The sequence below is a fragment of the Tetrao urogallus genome (assembly GCF_951394365.1).
Source record: "Tetrao urogallus genome assembly, chromosome: 2".
Taxonomy (NCBI): domain Eukaryota; kingdom Metazoa; phylum Chordata; class Aves; order Galliformes; family Phasianidae; genus Tetrao; species Tetrao urogallus.
Window position 1 is genome coordinate 108,746,846 of NC_136814.1, and position 9,926 is coordinate 108,756,771.

The following is a 9,926-nucleotide window of genomic DNA, read 5'->3' on the forward strand; positions in this document are numbered from 1 at the left end:
CTGTCCCTGCAAAAGCATTTTCCTACGGTTTAAACAGCTCTTCCTCCCTTTGGGCACTTTGTGCGAAAGCTTGTGGGGTGAAGGGCACATGGAGAAAGGAACCAGGAGCTGCTACAGAGCAGGAGATGGGAAGAGAGCAGCCAGACCACAGCCTACCCTGCTCAGACAGCCTCTGAGTATTCTATTTCAGATTTGGTCCCAGGGCTGAATCTCCTGCTCTCCGTGCCTGCTTGCTTTATTCTTCCACAGTCACAACAAAGAGCTTTCCCTTCTGTGCTTCAGACACAACCTTTGAGAGTGCATAATGGGTTGGATGGTCGGACAATGTTTGTTTCAGACATGAAACACACAATGACTTTAAGAAACACACACCCAGGCACAACAATATTTCGTGGGAGAGCTGGCCGAAAGGGAAGAGGGGGCGGGGGAAGTAGCGCTGACCTTAGATAACACATCAGAATGAGAACAAAACTGAAATAAACACAGATTAATCAAGGACTCCACACCGAACTGCGGCGCGATAAGGACTCAGACGGGCCATAAACAGGCGGTGGGACACTATGTGATGCTGAGGAGCTGTGCTACCCCAGCTCTGTGCCCAGCTGAGGTGAGGGAAGAGGTGGTTGTTACGTGAAGGGAGGTGTGGGGCTCAGGCAGAGGTTCAGGATTTGGCAGGGGAGGTTTTGACACAGTGGTTGTGCACAAACAGATGCCGTGGTGGTGCTGAGCGCAGGGCTGAGTGCTCCGTGTGCCACGTGATGTTTGGTCTGCCAGGCTGAAAATAGCCACAGCCAAAGCCAGGGTGGGAAGGCACTGAAGTCGTCCCTTCCCTGGGAAAAGGTGGTCCTGCCCCATTCTTGCCCTCTTCCTGGCGCATTTTGTCCCCTCTGCGTATGTGCTGCTCAGCTTCCGTTCCAGCTTTGTGTTGGAGTGTCATAGATGACAGAAAAGCTGAGAAAGCTAAGAAAATATAACAGCAGGAGTGCAGCTCCGTGCCGTTCTGGTGCTTGCCTGCCCCACGTCTGGAGAGGTGCAGGTCAGGGTGCATCCACCCATCCCTGGTGCTCTGCTGGGAGAAAGGATGGAGCCACAGATGTCCCCTTCCCTTCCTCATCTGATCTGGAGCAGCATCGGTTGTTGGGCCGGTCCCTCAGCACAGCCCACGTTAACAAAGCAACATGGAGGGCAGCTGTGTATGTGGGGCAGGGAAGGTGGGAATCTCCACGTGCTCACTTCTGTATTCACACACTAAACTGTGAGGTCTAACAACACTCATCAGAGTGGAATTTCCATGGACTGCAGTGCGTTTTGGATTAGATCCCTGGGTCAGGCCAGCCACAGGCTGCTTCTATAGAGATATGGAAGCACTGAAGTACTAGAAAGCCTGATGACTGCACATTTCCTGCCCGCTGTGTTTTATTAACCTCTCGATTTTTTCCTGCTGCTGCTGCAGAGTGGGCCGGGGGAGGTGGCGGTGCAGCTGTGCAGGTGTTTGTGCTCTGGATCTGCACACCAGCTCTGTGCAGCTGTCAGTCCTGCACGGCTACCCCTGTACCACCAGCAACCTGAGCACAGCCAGCACCCACATGCCACCCTCATCATTGACATGGGGCTTGAGATCAAGACTGAATGTTGTCAATAGAACCATAGAACGCTGTGGGTTGGAGGGCATCTCACCCCCACCAGTCCCAAATGCTGTGGGCAGGAACCCACCCAGCATCCATGGCCTCAGGCACTGCCATCATGGCCACCACAGCTCTCTGTGAAGCACAGATGAGACTCAATCATTTCCCAGTGCCCTGGAGACTTCCAAGAGTATTGGACTTTATACAGGTGCTTGGACTGGCTCCAAATATCACCGCACTTTGTACTCAGAGCAGCATCCATGCACCCTGCTGTGCACACAGAATCACAGAATGGCCTGGGTTGGAAGGGACCTCAAGGATCACTGAGCTCCAACCCCCCTGTGCCATGCAGGGCCACCAACCTCCCCATTTCACAGCAGCCCAGGCTGCCCAGGGCCCCATCCAACCTGGCCTCCAACACCTCCAGGGATGGACGGGGCATCACAGCCTCTCTGGGCAGCTGTTCCAGCACCTCACCACTCTCACAGCACACAACTTCCCCCTGACATCCAACCTCCAGCTGCCCTCCCTCAACTCCAAACCATTTCCCCTTGTCCTGCTGCCATCTCCCCTTTCCAAGAGCTGACTCCCCTCCTGTCTGCAGGCTCCCTTTAGGTACTGCAGGCTGCACTGAGGTCACCCCGCAGCTTCTCTTCTCCATGCTGAACGAGCCCAGCTCCCTCAGCCTGTCTTTGTAGTGGAGGTGCTGCAGCCCCCTGCTCATCTCTGTGGCTCCTCTGGACCCTCTCCAACAGCTCCCTGCCTTTCTTGTATTGGGAGCCCCAGCCCTGGATGCAGTGCTGCAGATGGGGCCTCACAAGGGCAGAGCAGAGAGGGACGATCACCTCCCTGTGCGCCTTGGGCTCTGGTGGTGCAGGAGAACAGTGTTGCACCTGATGGCCAGTTTAGGGGGATGGATGGTGTTTCTCAGGCCTGGAGGTGTCATGGGGGAGCTGAAACAAACACAGGGCCAGGTAGGTGACCTGCTGAGGTCTTACTCTGCCTTTTTTCTAAGAGTGCTGGAGCACTTGTCACCTGCTGCAGTGCTGAAGCTGCTCTTGCAGGGTCGGCTGGAAGCAGGGCATTCAGGAAGGGAGCAGGTCTCTCTTGAGGCAGATGTTCATTAACAGTACAGAACATCTTGTGAATTGAGGAGCAAAGTTTATAGGTGGCAATCAGTCTTCTCACACCATGGGTTTGAAAGAAGACAGACAGCAAGAGGAAGGAAAGGAAGTTCACCCACCATTCCTGTGCCACAGACAGAGGGACTGGGGGCATTGCAGGCTCAGCACTGTTGCAGCAGGGCCAGGCAAGCCAGGCTTCGAAGACTGCTGGACTTCAAAAGCTTTCTCCCTCCAGAAGGAAGAGCAGAACCATTTGGGAGCAAGGGCTGTGCTGGGAATTGCCTGTCGCAAGGCACGTAGGGGTGGCTTTGGAATGAAGATGGCTTTCACATATTCGACCAGATGGCTTTTGAGGGCAAGCCTGTGGTCTTGGAGCAGAGCTTTTCCTCTGTACGTGAACAATGAAGGGAAGCTCTGCCTTTCTCGAAGAATTTCTGAGAATGGTAAATTGCACACTAGATCACAGCCCTATTATGCTTTTTGTGAAGTCATTTGGAAATGAATGTTTCATATCAAGATTTACGTGGGGGATCCATCCACAGCCTCAGCCCGGCCAGTTCAGAGCAGCATTCTCAGCTCCGTCCCCCACCAACCCACAGCCTACATGCTACAGAGCTAGAGCAGGAAGCAGAAAAAGCCTTGATGCTGTGCAGCAGTGTTCCGTGATAAACAAAACATCGATGTGCCCTCAATGCTATTTTAGCAAAAAATCTTAGCCACAGCCCCTTTTGGGCTGTGATGATGAAAATTAAGTTCCTTCCCAGCCAGGCTCCTTACACCCTTCCTGCTTGGCTTTCTCTGGACTGAAGTTTGAATAGTTGATGTGCTGTTTGAACAGTTATGTGCTGAGTGCAGAAATTATGGGTTAAGGTAATGAGATCTGTCTTATGGAATGGGATGGCCATCAGAAGCCACAACCATAAGGAGACGAGCCCTCAGAATGGGCTGCACATGTAGTCAAAACTTACTTAAGAAGTTCCACTGATGAAGCATTGTAGCATGCAAATACAGCGCAGTAATTACTAAACAGCCTGCTGCAGTGGGTTCCTGCAGGAACTGCTCTTTCCAGCCGAGTATGCAGAATGGATCATTCCTCTGTTGGAGAGCAGCAGGCCATTGCAAATCACCTCTGGCAAGAGCTTTTGCATGTTCCCTGCTCCTGCATCTTCTATCTCGCCTGCTTTTCTCATGCAGCACCCCCAGCCCACTGCAGGACCCTGGGCTCCCTACTTCTCTTGTCCCAGCCCATGGGCAGGAGTCTGCAGGGCACAGACGAGGGGGCAGCCTGCTGCACTGCTGCAGGTGCTGGGTCAGGTGATGTGATGGTGGCAGCTGCATGTATGGGGCGATGTACAAAACCATTTGAGAAACAAACTGCATAATCACGCATTAACATCAGCTCAGGAATGGCAACTGGACCCTTTGAGACAACAGTCCTGATGAATTCCAGCAAAATTGCAACTGCATTTCTTCCAAGAGTTCGGTTTTGCCATAAATTCATCCCATTTTGTCTTCAAAATCCATGGTTCTTACGCAAGGCTGAAGTTAATTCCAGCAGCAAATCATTGCAGTTGCCGTTCGTACAGCCCCAAGATGACACTGCTCTCGCAGACGATGCCATTCACCTCCATGCTTGCCTCCTGCAATCCCTTGTTCCTTCTGCTGCGAGCAGCAATTCCTTGATCAGGATGAATGGGTTAAGGAAAGGAGCTCCAGTAAAGGCCGCGGTGCCTTTTGTGTGCTAACAATACGAGGAAGCTCTGCCTAGTTGGAGGAATTTCCCACGTCTCCAATTCAGACTTTGGAAAAGTGCTTTATTAAGGCTGTCAAGAGGTGTTAAAAAAATAAAAATAGTCAAAGAGATGGGGACAAAGATATCTTCCTCAAGCCTATTTACGTCCCCTGCTTGTTTGTTTGCTGAAGCGGGAAGCCACGCAGAGCCGCTGCGCAGCGCCGCCCAGGTCCGGCGGGCCGAGCTCTGCCCTCACTGCTGTGCACCCACCTGGGCTGTGCCCAGCACTGCCTGTGGAAGACTTTGTTCCCCGATTTTGCCAGGTGTCCTGAGACGGGTTGAACCATAGAAGTAATGAGGAATTTCCTGGGTGAGAGTAGGATCGGAGGATTGTGAAACATAGAAGTCCCGCTGCAACAGGAGGGGATGGAGCAGGCAGGAATGGAGCCTCGGGCTCCAAGCTCCTAGCATTCTTCCCTTGTTCAGGCCCATGATTTGAGGAGGGCTGTTAGAGTTAGGGTAGGATGGTTGGGTTGTGGTTGAACTTGATGATCTTTAAGGCCTTTTTCAACCTGAGCAGTTCTATGATTCCACGATTGTCGCAATGTCACTGCTTCCCATAAAGCTGTCATAGTGGTGAGAGCTGCAGCATTCACACCAAACCCTTCTCTACCAAACCTGCAAGGTCCTTGTGCACAGAGGAGAGCAGCACATTCCTGCTGATGGGGATTGGGACCCAGGGCTGCAGGAGCTCCCACCGCAGCCATCTTTGCATGCAATCCTAGTCCCTATGGAACTGGTAGGCACAGCTGCACCAGGGATGCCGAGATGGAGTAGGATTATTCAAAGCAATCGCAGAGTCACAGCACGACCTGGGTTGCAAAGGCCCACAGCGCTCCTCCAGTCCCAACCCCTGCTGTGTGCAGGTCGCCAACCAGCAGCCCAGGCTGCCCAGAGCCACATCCAGCCTGGCCTTGAATGCCTGCAGGGATGGGGCATCCACAGCCTCCTTGGGCAACCTGTGCCACTGCCTCACCACCCTCTGGAGGAAAAACTTCCTCCTCATATCCAACCTAAACCTCCCCTGTCTCACTTTAAAACCATTCCCCTTGTTCCATCACCATCCACCCTTGTAAACAGTCGTAAATGCAGGAGAAAGCAATAGGAGCATCCCTGTGTCCCCTGCCTGAACGCTGAGAACAGCACTTCAGCATTCCAACATGCCACGTGGAAATGGGTTTAGTTTAAGCAGCTCAGAACACATGTAGAACAGAACAGAAACAAGATAAACACAATGCAACCTGCAGCATTCCCAGCCCCTGGCTCTGGGTGCTCCAAGTCCCTCTCCCCTGCCTGCATCATCCCAGCTGCAGGGGATGCTGGAGACTGCTGGTGAAGGAAACAAACGCACCGTGTTGCAGGCAGGCAGAAACACTGTGCCAGCTGTCTGCACTGAGAGTCCTGCCACAGCCCTGAGCCAGCATCAAACTGACCAAAAGGACCCGTAATGCAGTCAGCATATTTATCATAGAATCACAGAATCCTCGAATGGCCTGGGGTGGAAAGGACCACAATGCTCATCTAGTTTCAACCCCCTGCTATGTGCAGGGTCGCCAACCAGCAGACCAGGCTGCCCAGAACCTGATCTTTTCCTAAACCACATAGTGAGCCTTATGACACAGTAACACAGACCAGGTTAGCACTGCATTACCACGCACATCCCTCTGTATCCTGAGTTCACCCAGACTGATCCCAGCCCCCGTTAAATGCCACCATCCGTGCTGGCAGATGGCAGCACCATGCAGTCCCCGCCAGCGCAGTCTGTACCACCGCATCGCCACAAAACGAGGCTGCTGTGGCTGCCGCTCTCCCCGCAGTGCCTGCGGCATTCCCAGGGCTCTGCACGGCCAGACCCAGCCCTGGGCATTCCCTCAGACACCGTCCTGAGCAATTAAAGCACAACAGGAGCTCGATGCCATTCCATCCCATCGGCCATACTGCAGCCAGGCGCTGGCTTTGTGCTCTCCCCGAGGTGCTGCCATGCAGTGCTGCCCGCTGCCCACCTCCCTGCCCTCTGTTTCCCCGAGGCTCGGGACGCACCTTATGTGTGCTGTGCCGTCGGTTGTCACGCTGAGGTTTCCTTCTTTTCCTTTTGCTTTTCTTTCTGGAGTGAACCACGCCGTCTGTGAGCGGCACTGAGAACCTCTGTGTGCATCCACAGATCGCCGTGACCTCCCTTTCCTGCGGCCAGTGGGAACTTTCTGCAGCTGGGGTGGGGTTGCAGCTGAAAAACACGGGGCTGGAAGCACCGCACTCTGTGGGCAGGGCAGGTTTTCCTTCTCCGCTTGTTGTGTCAGGGAACAGAGTGATTCCCACTGCTCCGGACCACGGAGATGACCCCTGGCCAGGAAGGAACCTGGGAAATATTTTGTGAGTGATTTCCTGCCGTGGGGACAGTGGGCGGAAGGGACATTTGGGTGGGGGGACTCACAGAGCTGCTGCAGCGTGTAACTGCGAGATGCGGAGAGCACTTTGGGGGTCATTATGGTGTGGCCATAAAAGAAAGGATTTTTTTAGTAAGGGAACACCTTTGGTTACTGTATACACAGCGATCTGCAGCCTAAGTCATCCAGGTGCTTGGCAGACTTTTGGCACTTTAGATTCTTTCTTCTGAGCATCCAGCAGGACAACTGCTCGCAGAATACCGTAGAATCACAGAATCATTCCGGTTGGAAAAGACTCCTGAGATCCCCAAACCCAGCCCACCCCACTGCCCACATCCCCCAGTGCCACATCTCCACGGTCCTGGGAACCCTATGGGGACGGTGTCCCCAGCACTCCCTGTGCAGCCATTGCCCCACTGCTCTTTGGAGAAGAAATTCCTGATCTCCACCCTGATGTATGTACATGTATCCCCCACCTGGCAGTGTGCAGCCCTGCTGCTGCCAGCACAGCTCTCAGCACCATCTCTGTGCACTAACTGAATGACTTCTGGCTGGTAAGGCTTGGGAGCGGTCCATGGGGTCCTGGTGAAACAAAGGACAGGGTGATGGCCACTTTGCTTTCATCTCTCCTGCCTGTGCTCAATTCTGATATTCCTGCAAGACCTACTGCCTGATTTTGTGGCTCACAACCCAGCCCATGGCAGGGAGTGGAACTAGAGGTCCCTTCCAGCCCAAGCCGTTCTGTGATGATAGGACTGCATGAGTGTGGCCCAGCATCAGCCTGTCGGATGGCACAGGGCACGGGTCATCCCTTGTGAGCTGCCAATGACAACGAGCAGGGACACTGATGAGCACACTTCACCAATATGCTTAATGAAATACAGCTTTTTTTGGAAAAAGGAGAGGAGAGAAAAGACAGAGGGAGGGAGCATACCCTGCCTTCGCTGTACTTTCTGTTGCAATGGACACTTGGCTTTGTTCCATATCTCCTTACATAAGAGCAACCACTTCATTTCAGTGGACTTTTCAGTTTGATTTCTTTTTGTCTGGCTGGAGCTGGAAGTTCTCTTCCCATTTATCTCCTGCTGGTTAGGATGAGTGAAATACAATGGTTGGGATGTTCTGGAAAGATAGCACTACTGTGATGCATTGATTAGAGTGATGGAGTGATTATTTCTTTAAAATAGAGCCCCTGAATTAAAACGTATACAGAAATCCCTCTGGAATATTTATAGCTCAGCCTCATTTTGTTGAGGCTTATTTCCCTCTGCATCCTGGTTTTCTGCGGTGGGTGGAGGAGTTTTTCACCCCCAAGGTGTCAGAAATGCTCCTGTTCAGCACTGAGATGCACAAGAAGAGCTGGGGAGGGCTGTACTGTCATGTGTAGGAGCTGCAGGAAAATGGGTGCTCTGGCATAGCATTGGATAAACACCTAGAACCACTCAGAATGAAGTATCTGAATTGGTGCAGAACTGATGCTTATGCTCTCTATTGACTAAAGGGAGTCCAAATTCTATCCCAGAAACAGGTGTCTGCATTGTTGACGTTTCCAGAGAAGAGAGATGAAGCTTCCCTTCATTGGTGTCTGGCTGTATTATGCAAAATGGAGTGGCTCTTTGGACTGCAAGATAAGAGCCGACAACATGGCTCAGCAGCAGCAGCATCCAGCAACAATTTGATTTGCCCAAGTGCAAACTCATGTCCAGGCACAGTGAGGCTGGCACAGCACGGGGTGAGCTGCAACGCATAGGGGCAGCAAAGGGATGTCCCAGTTGCCCTGAGACTGGCAGAGAACAAACATTTAACCTCGAGTGGGGACAGCACATCCGGACTCACTTTGTTCTAATCGGCTGCGAAGGAAGGAAGTAATGAAATGTCTCATTATACATCTGGCTGCAGCAGTATATGTAGGAGCAGCGGTGCTGAGGCTGTACAGTTCCATACCGAAAGGACTGAGGTGCTCAGCTCTGCCTCCCTGCAGCCGTTATTTATCTGGATGGGGAAGGTCCCCAAAGATTACATTCTTTTCTGACATACCAGGAACACATTTTAGTGATAGAACAATTGATTCAGGTGTTTGGAGTACTGCAGATGTACACTGCCACAGCTCAACCCTGTGGGTTTCTGTCTTCCTCAACACTATGGATTTCACTGAGGTTTAAATGACTTCAGTTTGTACTAACATTTTTGGGCTAATTCATCACACTTGCATGAATTGCTTCCTCATAGCAGAATGATGATACAACAATGTGCCATGCAATCATCATGGATTCATAGAATCACAGAACGGCCTGGGTTGCAAAGGCCCACAGCGCTCCTCCAGTCCCAACCCCTGCTGTGTGCAGGTCGCCAACCAGCAGCCCAGGCTGCCTCTGAGTGGGGAGGTACAAAATGCAAAGTCTGTATGTAATCTTCTCGGGAGAACACAGAACGAACAGATGTGAACCACTGTAGCTGGATGGATTTAATTTAAAAGCAAAGGTCCACATTTTAATAACCCCTCCAATCAGCCGTTCATGCCAACTGCCGTGAGATTCATTAATACTTGGCACGGTTGTGTCCACAACAAGCTGCCTTTTACAAAAGGCTTCAGTTTTCTTCATTTCTGGGCTCAGCACTGAGGAACACCAATTTGGCATACTTAATATAGGACCTACTTACAGCCTTACCTTTTCTGGAGCTCTTTAACTATTAAATGAGGAATAAGGGTGCTTTAATGGAATGCGCCTTCCCCAACATGTTTTGTCTGGGGTTATATAAAGGCTCATGTGCTAAAAGCAGTATTAACAATAGGCAAACAAGGGCCCTCACAGCCCATGGGAAGTCCCAGTGCAGAGATGTGGGCCAAACAAGGAACTGGTGCAGGATGATGGAGAACTCATTGAGCACTTGTGGAAACCAATAGAGGAAGTGGAAAACGCCTGAAACTGGTGGCCTTTGTGTTCGTGTGATTGTTGGGTTTCTCTTAGCAGAAAATGCTGTAATTCCTTTGGGGACCTTT